The 13,593-nt window shown below is 35.3% G+C and overlaps 1 protein-coding gene across 5 annotated transcripts in view; it reads right to left on the bottom strand.

Moving 5' to 3' along the window:
• Positions 1 to 13,593, bottom strand: part of Tenm1 (teneurin transmembrane protein 1) — an 803,700-nt gene that overhangs the window by 773,890 nt on the left and 16,217 nt on the right. For all 5 annotated transcript variants that reach the window (XM_031355201.1, XM_031355294.1, XM_031355365.1 and 2 more), the window contains exon 2: positions 12,305 to 12,357. The gene's annotated coding sequence lies outside the window, so the exon portion shown is untranslated. The remainder of the gene's footprint in view (positions 1 to 12,304; positions 12,358 to 13,593) is intronic.

Here is a 13,593-nt window from a genome sequence, read left to right on the forward strand (position 1 = left end):
TCAGCATCTCTGAGGACAAGATGACAGACTGAAATGTGTCAAGCCCAAAGAAACCAGTCTAAGCTCATCTCCAACATGACATTTAAAGTAATTCAATAATATTCCACATTTTACAAACAGACATGAAAACACATTTCACCCTATCAATATAATTTGTAGTACCCTGAGTAGAATCCTGCCATGCTGTCCCACAAGAAGTATAATTTAGCATGGGCATAAATTGCACTTAGATATTCAATTATTACCTTAAATATATGACTATGTGGGAAAATCTCAGCATGTTAGGTACAGTGTAATATATTGAAGTGAATAAGGCAAGTCAAGAGGAGATTTTTATTCCCCTCTGTTGGGTTAGCACAGTTCTGTTTCTGAGATTCAATCATTAAAGCATTAAACATGTATTTGCTAAATATCTACAAGTGTGAGATGCTATTTTAGATACTTGCTAATCATTAAAGATAATATATATATGATTACCACCACTATGGGGCTTTTTATCTGTTCTCATTGGATAAAATGTTGATTGTCCATCTAAAAGCATTATAAGTGTATCAGTTTTGTTCCTGTCCTTTGTGTTACAGAATTATTCATTTTTTCCTTTTCCTTTGTATGAGTGGTTGTGAGCATGAATGTGTGCCATATGTGTACAGTGCAACAGAGGCCAGAAGGCAGTGTCAGAACCCCTACAAGTGGTTGTAAGTTACCATTTGAATGCTTGCAACCCAACGTGGGTCCTCTGCAAGACCAAGTTCTCCTAACCATCCAACTATCTCTCCAGTTCCCTTTCCTTTTCATACGATAGTCATTCTGTGTATATTTTATACACAGAAATATATATACACAGCAACTTCCCAAAAAGAAAATATTCATATAGAAGAAAAGATGTTAAAAAAAAAAAGCCTGCTTTCAAAATGACTTGATCCTTCTTACAGGAAGAAATAAATGGTAACTCAATCAACAACAAAACCAAAATACACTGACAATGCTATGAGCAAAGCAACATGTCAAGCATTAGGAAGGTATTGATAAAGTGTTGAACTGTATAGAGTGGAAGGAGGCCATCTCAGAGGGACAGAGATAAAACAGAAAAATGAACTTTACAAAGAGATGGTCGGCTATGATCCCTCATCATATGTGGAAAGCAAAGTGAAACTTTTCACTGGCAATGTTCACTGGGAGCTTTTTTTTCCCTTTGAATTTGGAAGCATAACATATCTCATTTGATGCTGGACACATTAACAAATAGTATTATTCCTTAAACTGACCATTCACTTATAAGTTAGCCCTGTTAGTAAGCTCTCCATAAATCACTGATACAGGGAACTCTGTGTCCCCATCAGTAAGGAAGGAGGCATTTTTATTCAAATTTAGCAGGCTGTTCAGTTCCCAGGATAATGATTAAGTGAAGATTTTCTTTTTTATTCTGCAGACAAAGCACATACCATACTTACAGTTTAGGCTCTCGGGGACAAAAATATTAATGGAGGCCAAGATTTCTACAGACTTTATGGAAATAACCTTTAAAAAAGTTTTCATTCTATGGTCCCTCTCTATGGCATTCTGATTTCTTTTTCCTCAGGTCAGGGCATGCTTGACAGGCCTCCCACTCTTTTGTTATTCTTTAATAGTACTGTGATTTCCTCACTTCTCATCTTAATGAATATTTCATCTGTCTGAAGGAATAATCATTGCATGTTTACGAAATGACAAAATGACTTACAAAAATGTACTTAGCGGAAAATCAGCCTTTCTTAGAATTACCAAAGGATCTTCTTTCAGTGCCTTATTCCACCTCCTCAAATGACTGTCAGCAGTAAAATGAGCATTAACTTCATGCACTCTTATGATTAAAACTATCATTTTGGTACAAATTAGAACGAGTGACACAATGACAGATCCTACAGGATGTTGTGGTAAGCTGAGTAAAAATATTATAGCATCAATCACGGTGCTTTTTAACAAAGAAAGATATAGAATTAGATAAAAATTAAGGACAGTGGGAATTTCTGTGACTTCTATTAGCTTATTTTGAAAAGACTGAATGATATAGTTGCTATCATTTCCATTCCAAGGAAGAGCTAGTCAGCAGCATCCTTTAAAATGCATCCAGAATTCAAATACATATGCAGATATGCGAATGAATATGGGACAAAAATAGGTAGCGGGTGCATTTTCATAAAACATCAATGAATTATCTAAGTTAAATTGTTTCAACTGATATCTGTCAGATCCCAAGTGAAAACAAGATGCTATTTGAAGGCCGTTAGTTTAACATTTTCTGTAGTATCCTACAGAAAATGGTCACTTCGGCATTCTCTTTTGTTCTTACTTTACATTTTTTATCATTACTTTTCTTACTTTTTAAAGGAAAAAATACTTAAATTTTTAATATTTCTTGGAAGTGCTTTAGGATGATGAAAGAGTGCTTTTAAGTTAATTATGAAAAGATGAAGAACTATAAAACAGACTTTGGTTCACTGAAAATGCATATTGTTGCATTCATTTGTCAGGTGAAATAATAATAATCTCATGAAAGTACTTCTGCTGAGAAACGATAAGCTTTATCTCCATCAAGGACCACCCAATTATTTAAGCACCCTATTTGTAAACCCACATATCTTTCAGATCATGGTTTCTCTATAGGCATTTACCAAAATCCCTAGATTTTGTATTCAATCTTGTAGTTCCTTTTCCATTGTTTTTATTTTTTTTTCTACTTTTATTTTTTCTGAGCTAGAGGGACAAGTACCAACTGAGAAATATTTGTATTTTCTTTGAAAGGTCATAGCTAAATGTTACAAGAAACTAAGTTCAATCTACAAGTTAGGTTCATTATGAACCTTGTCATTGGAAGTAGATGAGTCTCTAACCTATCCACAAATTATAAGTATGTGATCAATCTTCAAAAGAATAAATGGCACAGTTCACTCTATCTTTTCATTGAAGTTTTGGTAAATAAAGGTTGTAATTATCTATCTTAAAATATTTTTGCCTTCCACATTGAGAAGATTCTATGGGTTCATGGAACCACAAAATAGTGAGTTGAGGCATATATTGTGCCAGCATATGCATATCCATCCATATATACATATATACATATACATATGTATATATGTATATGTATATATGTATATATATATATGCAAGGTAACAATGCATGTATAATCAGCTTAACAATAATAAGCCCCTGTGCCCCTTTACAGCAACCTCAATTCTATTAATTTAAACATTTGGCTTAACATTTAGGAGTTGGACCCTGTTTTAGGACAGTTTCTTTTCAAACTATTTTCAACCTTGAAGATTTGTGAAAAATCTGTAGGTTGTGAAAAATCTGACCATCACTGAAATAGGCAATAGAAAAAGAAAAGGCTAAAATAGCATCCTCACTCTCCCCTTAGCAACATTTATATTCTGCTATCCCTTGATTTTTTTTTAATAAAGCAGTAATGTAAAGAAGAGTAAATACATTTTGAATCCACTGATATATATATATATATACATATATATATATATATATATATATATATATATACATATATATAAAGGATGATTGTCAGCTATGAAAAATTTACCATTAGAAAAATCTTATTAAGTTTAACTGTAAATGTATAGAAAGACACTAGATTAAAGCACAATTGAACTACATTTGTGTACACACATACATACACACACTATTAGTCAAATATACTTACAAAACAATCACTTGTTAGTAGTATATGTGTATGTATGTGTGTATCATGTATAACAAAGAATTCAGAAAACCATCTAAAATAACAACTCTACATAGTGATGTAGCTATTAGAACTTTTGCTTCAATTTTGCATAAGAAGTTAATGAACAAACTGGTACAAGTTAGTTTAAGTTAAATGTTAAACTCTAATTTTTCCTTTTAGGTTCTGTCACTTAAATGTTTCACAGGTTCTCCAAATGCAACAGATATGCAATAGTGTCCACTATCCTCCTCAAATTCACCAAATCTGAAAGCTCTCATCTTGAAATCTTTGAATAGCTCCAACTGCATATAAATAGAAGTTAGGTGGGAGCAGCAGAAGCTGGTACAAAATACAAGGTCAGATTGTCTGGGATGGTAAAACACAACCTAATCATAAATCCAGTTTAAAGATTTCATCTGTTCTTTCTAAGGGGATGAAAACCCTTCAGGTCCTAGGGTCCTTTCTCTAGAACATTCTCTGGGGACCCTGTGCTCAGTCCAATGGATGGCTGTGAGGCTCTACTTCTGTATTAGTGGGGTACTGTCAGAGCCTCTCAGGAGATAGCTATATCAGGCTCCAAAATGAGCTAACTAGTACCCTCAGAGCTCCCAGGGACTAAACCACCAACTAAAGAATACACATGGTGGGACTAATGGCTCCAGCAGCATATGTATCACAGAGAATGACCTAGTTGGTCATCAAGGGCAAGAGAGGCCCTTGGCCCTGTGAAGGTCCTATGTCCCAGTGTAGGGGAATGCCAGAGCCAGGAAGCAGGAGGGGAGTGGGTTGGTGAGCAGGGGGAAGGGGGAGAGAACAGGGTTTTTTATTTTATTTTATACTTTTTAATTTTTTCTTTTTTCTTTTTTATTCAGAGGAGAAACTGGGAAAGGAGATATCATATGACATATAAATAAAGAAAATATCTAATAAGAGATAAAATAAAGATTTCATCTGTCCCTTCCTTGATAAGGATAAAAACGTTTTTCTTTAAGTTCTGCCTACTAAACTTCTTGTTAGTAATATTGGATAAAAGCATCATCTACCTATATTTCCAAGTCTTTTTTTTTTTAACAGCTTGCATCTATTAAATGACCTAAACTTGTCAGTTCTATATATTAGTACATTTAAAAACCCATGATCTTCAAAGTACATCCCATGGCCCCTGGGAACATGTTAGAAATATAAAATCTTAGCCATCATAAAGACCAAATTAAGCAGAAACTCAGATGTATGCATCAGAAATTTTTGTTTTAACAAGTCTTCCAATTAATTGTAATATATTCTGCACTTTGAGAACCATTGACGATGTATGGGATGTATGGCTGCCATTATACAATGGAGCATTCCCTGCTTGTCCTTAACATTTTCATGTTTTTTCTTTTGTCTTGTACATGATACAAGTCCAGTATGCTTAGGAAAGTATGGCATAAAAAATAGGTATTATAAACAGTATGGCATTTAGGTTGACACACTTAAGCTACCAGTATTTTTATAAACAGAGGGATAGAAGAGAAGGGCAGAGCAGCAATACAGAGGTCAAGAAAAGGAGGTATGACCCTAGACTACAAACACATTTCTGAGCACTTTTAAGAAGTAGCCCAAAACCATAAGACTAATTTTCTACACAATGTTCAATTCTTGATCTTTTTTTTTTTCTCAGAAACTCCTGCTACAAAACCATATTAGGAATATAGTGTCTCTATCTTTTCATTGATGAAAAATGTCCCCAAAAAGAGTAAAAAAAAATATGACTTTGCTTTGACCCATACTCCTTGTACCCTAAACATGAAAGGAGAGGATTGTTGGACAAAAGAACAGGAAGAATGTTATCAAATGACCTATAGAAAGAATGGGAAAAGGTCAAAATTCTTCCTGATAATGAGAATGGATTTCCAAAAACCCAACAAATTCCTTCTCTGAAGGAATGTCCTAAAGGATGCCAAGGGGTTTGGGGATGATCACTGGATAAGATATCTCAGAAGTAACATGAACCATGTCTATTAGTAATTATGACTGGATTACAACTAGACACTTGCAAATTTTCTCAAGAACATCACTGTAATCTAATAAATTAGTGAGGATTTGGTGATGTGAAACAACACAGAATTCTCTTAGAGTCCAATCAGTCAGAAGTCTTAAATGAGTTCCTTATATATTTTAGATATTAGCCCTCTATTGGATATAGGCTTAGTGAAGATTTTTTTCCCAATCTGTAGGTTGCTGGTTTGTCCTATTGAGTATGTCCTTTGTCTTACAGAAGATTTCCATTTCATAAGGTCCCATTTATTAATTTTGATTTTAGAGCCTGAGCCATTGGAGTTCTGTTTAGGGAATGTCCCCCTGTACCAATGAGTTCCAGGCTCTTTTCTACTTTCTCTTCTATTAAATTTAGTGTATCTAGTTTTGTATTGAAGTCCTTGATCCACTTGAACTTGAGCCTCATGCAAGATGACAAATATGTATCTATTTTCATTTTTCTGCATACAGACAGCCAGTTAGACCAGCACCATTTATTGAAGATGCTTTCTTTTTTCCATTGTATATTTTTGGCTTCTTTGTCAAAGATCAAGTTTCAGTAAGTGTGTGGTTTTATTTCTGGGTCTTCAATTCTATTCCATTGATCAACCTCTCTGTCTCTGTACCAATACCATCCTGTTTTATAACCAAACAACCCAATCAAAAAATGGCATACAGAACTAAGCAGGAATTCACAACCAAGCAATCTCAAATGGCTGAGAAGCACCTAAAGAAATGTTTAATATCCTTACTCATCAGGGAAATACAAATCAAAACAACCCTGAGATTCCACCTCACACCAGTCAGAATGGCTAAGGTCAAAAACTCAGGTGATAGCAGATGCTGGCAAGGATGTGGAGAAAGAGGAACACTCCTCCTCTATTGCTGGTGGGATTGCAAGCTGGTACAAGCACTCTGGAAATCAATCTGGAGATTCCTCAGACAACTGGAAATAGATCTACCTGAAGACCCAACTATACCACTCTTGGGGTTATGCCCAATAGATGCCCCACCATGCACCAGTATGTTCATATCAGCCATATTTGTGATAGCCAGAAGCTGGAAACAACCCAGATGTACCACAATAGAAGAATGGATACAGAAAATGTAGTTCATTTAAACTATGGAATACTACTTAATTATAAAGAATGAGGACATCCTGAGTTTTGCAGGTAAATGGATGGAACTAGGAAAGATTATCCTGAGTGAGGTAATTCAGACCCAAAAGGAAATGTATGGTATGTACTCACTAATAAGTGGATATTAGCCAAAAAAAAAAAATGTACAGAATATCCAGGACACAACACACAGGACTCAAGAAGGTTAACAAGCCGAAGGACCCAAGTGAGGATTCCTCAGTCCCACTTGGAAGGGAGAAGAAAGCAGTCAAAGGGGGCAGAGGGAGGGGGAATTTGGGGAGAGAGGGGCCAGGAGGAGGAAGGGGGAACATGATCAGGTATTTCCAGGAACAGGCCTGAAGCCCTGAGGGCCAGCAGAAAGAATTGAAACAGGCAACCTCAGGAGATAGGAGGTGGGGGGACTCTCTAGAATGTACTGGAGACCTGCAAGGTGAGAGGCTCTCAGGAATCAAAGAGAGGGACCTTAGATGAAATGCCTTACAGTGAGGAGAGGGAATTTGTAGAGTCCACTTCCAGTGGAAGGACACGACATCAAGTGGAGGGATGGGGTTGGCATCCCACACTCAAAAGCTCTGACCCAGAATTGTTCCTGTCTGAAAGAACTGGAGGGACAAAAATGGGGAAGAGCATGAGATAAAGGAAGTTCAGTGACAGGCCCAAATTGGGATCCAGCTCAGAGGGTGGCCCGTGGCATTGACACTGTTATTAATACTGTGGTGTGCTTGCAGACCAGAGCCTAGTATGGCTGCTCCCTGAGAGGCCCAACAAACAGCTGAAAGAGTCAGATGCAGATACTAGCACCCAACCAATGGATGGAAGCTGGGGACCTTGCAGTTGAATTGGAAAAAGCTGGAAGAAGCTGAGGAGGAGGGTGGCCTCATGGGAAGACCAGCAGTCTCAACTACCCAGTACCCTCGAGATCTCTCAGACACTGAGACACCAACCAGGCAGCATACACCAGCTGATATGAGCTACCCCACCCCCCACACTCCCCGAAAAATATACAGCAGAGGACTGCTTGATCTGGCATCAGTGATAGAAGATGCACCTAACTCTCAAGAGACTTGAGCCCCACGGAGTGGGTAAGCCTGGTAAGGTGGTGGTGGGGGATGAGTGCATCCTCTTGGAGTCAAGCAGAGAGAAAGGAGGTATTGGATGGTGATCAGTAAGGGGGCTCACAGGGAGGGTTATGAAGTCTGGTCTGTAAAAAGAATTAAAGAATAAAAATAAATAAATTAACAAAAAAGAAGTCTTAAATGTTTCTTGATATGATAAATTTAGGATGATAGCAGGGTGAATTTTTCCATTGGGGCACCAGGGTAACATGTAATGTGAATCCTTGCCTTTTTTTAGCATCCAGAGGTTGCCCATATTCCTTGGTCCCTCCCTCTATCTTAAAGCTGCCAATACCATGTTAGGTTGTTATCATGCTTTCTGCAGTTCTGGTCTGTCACCTTCTTCTACTTTTAAGGACCTTGTTGATCCTATACAGACAATCCTCTGTAATTTAAGGCCATCTGATTAGCACCTTTAATTCTTAATTCTTTCCTACATATGGTATGGCATTCTCACAAATTCTACAGATTAAAAGATGAGCTTGGGCAGGGAATTATGCCTCACACAAGCTGTGATTCCTGAAAGATTTTTGAATGTGAAGGTATTTGCAATCATATATATTATTGTTTTACTAAATAGGAATTTGATATATGAATCCTTTTCACTTGGAAGAATAATGTCCAAAACAAATGCATTCATATAACACATACTAACAATACTGATTACTTGGCATACAAATGCATATATTTCAGCCCTCAACTACATACCATGTGTTTCTGGCTATAGGACCTGCCCCTTACTGATTCTTATTTCACTAGAACTTAGCACCATGCCCAATTGTGGAAACTTAATGGGTGTCACCATAATAAATAAAGTAAGTGAAAATTCATTTGAGAACCATTGTATACTAGTATTTTTTACTTAGTTCACAGCTATACATATTTCAAAAACATGAATCTAATTCTAAATAGGAAAACGAACTTATACTACTTAAAATCTATTTAAAAGAACATGTCAGAGGCATTGTAAAATTATTTTTAAACTGAATCATTCATCAGTGGAATATGGAACAAAAGAAAGTGAACTATTCCCTTATACCACATGAATTTTTACTTCTATTTCATTTCAAATCAATAAGAAGAAAGTCACTTCTAAAACATTACGATTCGTGAACTTCATTTACTGCTGCCTTTTTGGTTTGATCAGAATAGCCATCTTTATATAGCACTTGAATTGTTGGTATTTTACTGCATCACCACATCTCATTATTATGTATTAAATACTATTATTTATAGCCACTACTTAATCTGATATGTGATGGAAAATTATTGAAGGCTTGGCACTTCAGGAATAGACATTTTATTGGGATGAAGGAAAGACTAGGAAGAGTCAATGGTCCTTCAGCTGCCCCTCAGATCATTAACTCCAAGTGGTTATTTGCTCCCAGGCACTGTCCTGCCTAGGATGTTATTGCTGTGATATGTAGATGAAGGAGAATATATTTTGAATGCTTTAATATGAACACAAGCTCATGAAAGGTGCCAGATTGAAAGCATTGGAGTTTGAAGTCATCGGGTTATGCACTTGGCTGCTTTCAAGGTACAGAGAGATGTTTGACCTTGAATGACCACCTAAGCAAAAGGGAAGAAACAGAGTTTGCTAAACTTTAAGAGACACAGAGAGAATAAGCATGGGAATATCCCACCATTAATTTATACCTTTTTACCAAGAAAAAACAAATTTGAAACTACTAGTTAAACCTAGACTTCAGTCTAATTAGTATAATGCCAGTCCAAGTATTGCTATGGAGTGAGGTAAGTGGGTGCTAATCGTTTAAGAATACATAGTTCTTTGATTCAAAGAGAAACAAGTATTTTATTACTAATTTATTTGAACCACTTAACAGAAAATCTTTGAACAGTTGATTTGTGTATATATTTTCCAATTTAACAACCAATCTTGACTCATACACATACTTGAGAATCTGTGTGTGTGTGTGTGTGTGTGTGTGTGTGAGAGAGAGAGAGAGAGAGAGAGAGAGAGAGAGACAAGAGAGAGAGAGACAGAGAGAGAGAGACAGAGAGAGAGAGACAGAGAGAGACAGAGAGAGAGAGAGAGAGTTAGTGGGATATATTTGTGGGTGCATGTGCTTGTATGTGCCTATGAAAACTAGACAGAAACCAGTCTTAGTGACTATTTTTTATTACTATGATAAAACACCATGACCACAGCAACTTATAGAACAAAGCATTTATTGTAAGGGCTCATGGTTCCTGAGGGTGAGTCCTTGAGTCCTTGATCAGCAAGGCAGGGAGCATGGCAGCAGGCAGGCAGACAAGCATGACTCAGAAAAAGAGAGCTGAGAATAGAATGATCTTCTGAAACCTCAAAGCCCACTCCTAGTGACATTCTTCCTCCCACAAGGCTCTATCTCCTCATCCTTTACAAACAGTTCTACCAACTAGGAATCAAATATTCAAATATATTACCCTATGGATACCATAGATCATTCAAACTACCACACTTCCCCAATCACTTTCAACCTTACTTTTTCAGATGGAGTCACTCACTGAACCTGTATAGATCTTACTCATTCAGTTAGATTCTATGTGCCAGCCCCAGGTATGTTCCAAAGTAATACAATTTACCTTGCTTTTGAAAAGTGATTTCAGAAGATGAATCCCAGGTCATCATGATTAAGCTACAAGAAACTTACCAAGGTATCTATCTCTCTGGCCCCAACTACTACCTCTCAAGTTTCAACTATAGGATTTTTGAACAGGGAGAAACATTATTATTCATTATAATGTTTTAGCATAGATGAGAAAACTAAAGAGAAATGACCCAAGTAGAAATGTATTGTTAATAGTAGACTACCAGTAGAGTTCAGGTTTTCTATCATGGCATCCTTTCTTGCTAAAGAAGGAAACCTAGATGTTCTCTGAAATATCTAATAAGTGCCAATAACTTTTTGTAAATGTGCATCTTTCAAGTCTGTCAGGGATGTTTCCCCCTAATTATACCCTATTAATTTACATTAACTATAAAAGCTTTTTTAGTATGAAAGATGTTTTAATAGCATACAATGATAGTAGGGCACATAGACAGCTTCGAAATTCACAAATGACATAATATGTGAACATATTGAATTGTTCTCTAAGGAAATTTTCTTTTAATTTTGTCATTTGATTACCTGATCATAATTTTTGTTATATAATTATCTAAACTTTGTCATATTGTTATTCTCCTAAAGATAATAATACATCTAGATGAGTGGTAAATGAAGTTGTTTAATATGGTAACAATTGGCCAATATATTTTAAGTTCATGTTTAGAATAATTATAACTAGTTGAGCTCTAATTAATGATATATTTAATAAATTGTTTTTACATTTACCATATTTTTCAAAGTGCATTACAAATTCTAAGATTTGGAGGATTTCTTTTTTTCTATATTTCTATATTTATGTAGTTTTAAAAGTACTAAATGATATCAAAGGCTTACCACCTTACTTCAAATTCAGATCATCCTTTCATTGTTTCCTCTTGGAATGAGAATATTTGATTAATGGTGTATAGCACTATTACAGATAGGGACCAAAGTTTAAAAAGAGCAATACTATCTCTTTCTTAGTTATTAAGAACTGAATAATGACTAATGTTTAAATAAAATTAAGAACTATAGGGTATGTTACAAATCTCGCCACATATTCTTATATATTCCACCAGAGGACTGACTCTAAGAGCACTTAATCGATACTCAAATTGAATTATAGACATGTTAACTATTTATCAGAATAAAGGGTACAATTTTTGATGGTTGCTTAGTGAATGTTCCATGTGGTTGGATAAATGGGTAGATGAAAAGAATAAAAATGGAAGGTTAAGCAAATTAATGCAATAACTTAGTCAATTTTCAAAAATTCAAATCTAAATATTTCACTTGCCACTTTTTAAAGAATCATGACATTCATTTCAGGAGGCAAATTTTGTTCTGCATCTTCCAAATAGAAATATTTGTTCCATTGATAAGGGAAAGTGTCATATTTATTATGGTCCATGACAACTACTAAATAATATTGCAAATTTCCTTATTGGAAATTGCTATTCCAACTCAGTCTTCAGAGGGTCCTACAAGTTATGGAAACTCCTAGGGTTAGTTACTATGTATAGAAAATATTGCACAATTAATTATTCAAACTTTTCAGACAATTTGAATATTTGGTTTTGTAAATACTCTCTCATAATAATGGAGTCTATAAACATTTATACATATATAATTGATAAACAGATTCCAAAAACTTAAGCTATGCATTTCAGTTAAAATAAACTCAATAATACCTACTATTATATCAAAATTTCAGCATAGATGGAACATACCTTATTAGATCCAGAAGAGAAGTTAAGCAGAATAAAAGTCACTCTTGTAATTCCTGTAAAAAATTAGACCAAATTATCTTTCATATAGATGTACAAACAGGTCCAGTGCAGTACTGCAGTACTTCCATGAGGGAAAGGGGTATATATGTATATGTACAATATATACAACATATACTATATATATATATATGTATGTATGTATATATATAATATGACTATATGTACTCTGTAAATTATTTTCTAATTCACAAGGGAAGTGTGTTTCTTGCTTAAAAGTCTGCTTCAAACTTCCATTATATTAACTATCCTGCTAATAGAAGGGGTTTTATTTTATTGTTTTGCTGTACATGGTATGGAACTTTTCTTCTTAGGCATGTAGGCAAGCACTCTACCATTTAGTCACACTCTAGGCTAAAGGCTGTTTTAATTGAAGAGTATATACCTAGAATTGTATGGAATTTATATCTACTCCCCATGCAAACTCATTCATTTTACACTAAACATTTTGAGATGATATATCACAATGTCATTAACAACATGAAGTTTATACTAACCATAGTTGCTTGAAGTATAATGGCTATTTGTACTTACTGAAAGCCTTCATATACAGACTTCATCTATTTCTCCTAGTAATTGTTTTAAGTTTAGAAAACGAGGGTTCAGAGAGCTTCAATAGCTAGCATTGCTGCACTGAATCATATATATGGTACATAGCAGAGCCAGTATCAGGATGCATGTCCTTTTTGCTTCATTCTTTGATTCAATGGCTCACATGCTACCTTTATACAGCACTTGTAAAAATGAAGGTAAAATACTTTTAACACATATCATGCTTAGCACTTGGACAAAAGATTTACTATCATAAAAGGAGCCTCAATATACTCTACTTGAAAGATATATATTTTGCTGTGGCATAATATATTCAATATGTAATCTAATGATGGGTAACATGCGAACTTTACAACACCCCCACCATAAGCAATGTATATGGATACATTTTTGGAAAGCAACTTGTCAGTAAATGTTAATTTCTTAAGATAGGCAGTTTATTTGATCTTTTCATATATATATATATAATGATATTTATATACAAAAAACATAGCAGTGTACACTTAACCCACTTGAGTGGTGAGTTCTTTAGCCTTTGCCATTTCCAGCTTAGCAATATGAGCCAGGACTTAGGACCCAGGAAGTTGCCTCCCCAGTAGCAGCGGATCTTGTCATATCTGTCGTTATAATTGGTCCTAATAGCTTCCTCTAGCTTAGCCAGAGCACCCTTGTCTTCTGAG

The sequence above is a fragment of the Mastomys coucha genome, chromosome X (assembly GCF_008632895.1).
Source record: "Mastomys coucha isolate ucsf_1 chromosome X, UCSF_Mcou_1, whole genome shotgun sequence".
Taxonomy (NCBI): domain Eukaryota; kingdom Metazoa; phylum Chordata; class Mammalia; order Rodentia; family Muridae; genus Mastomys; species Mastomys coucha.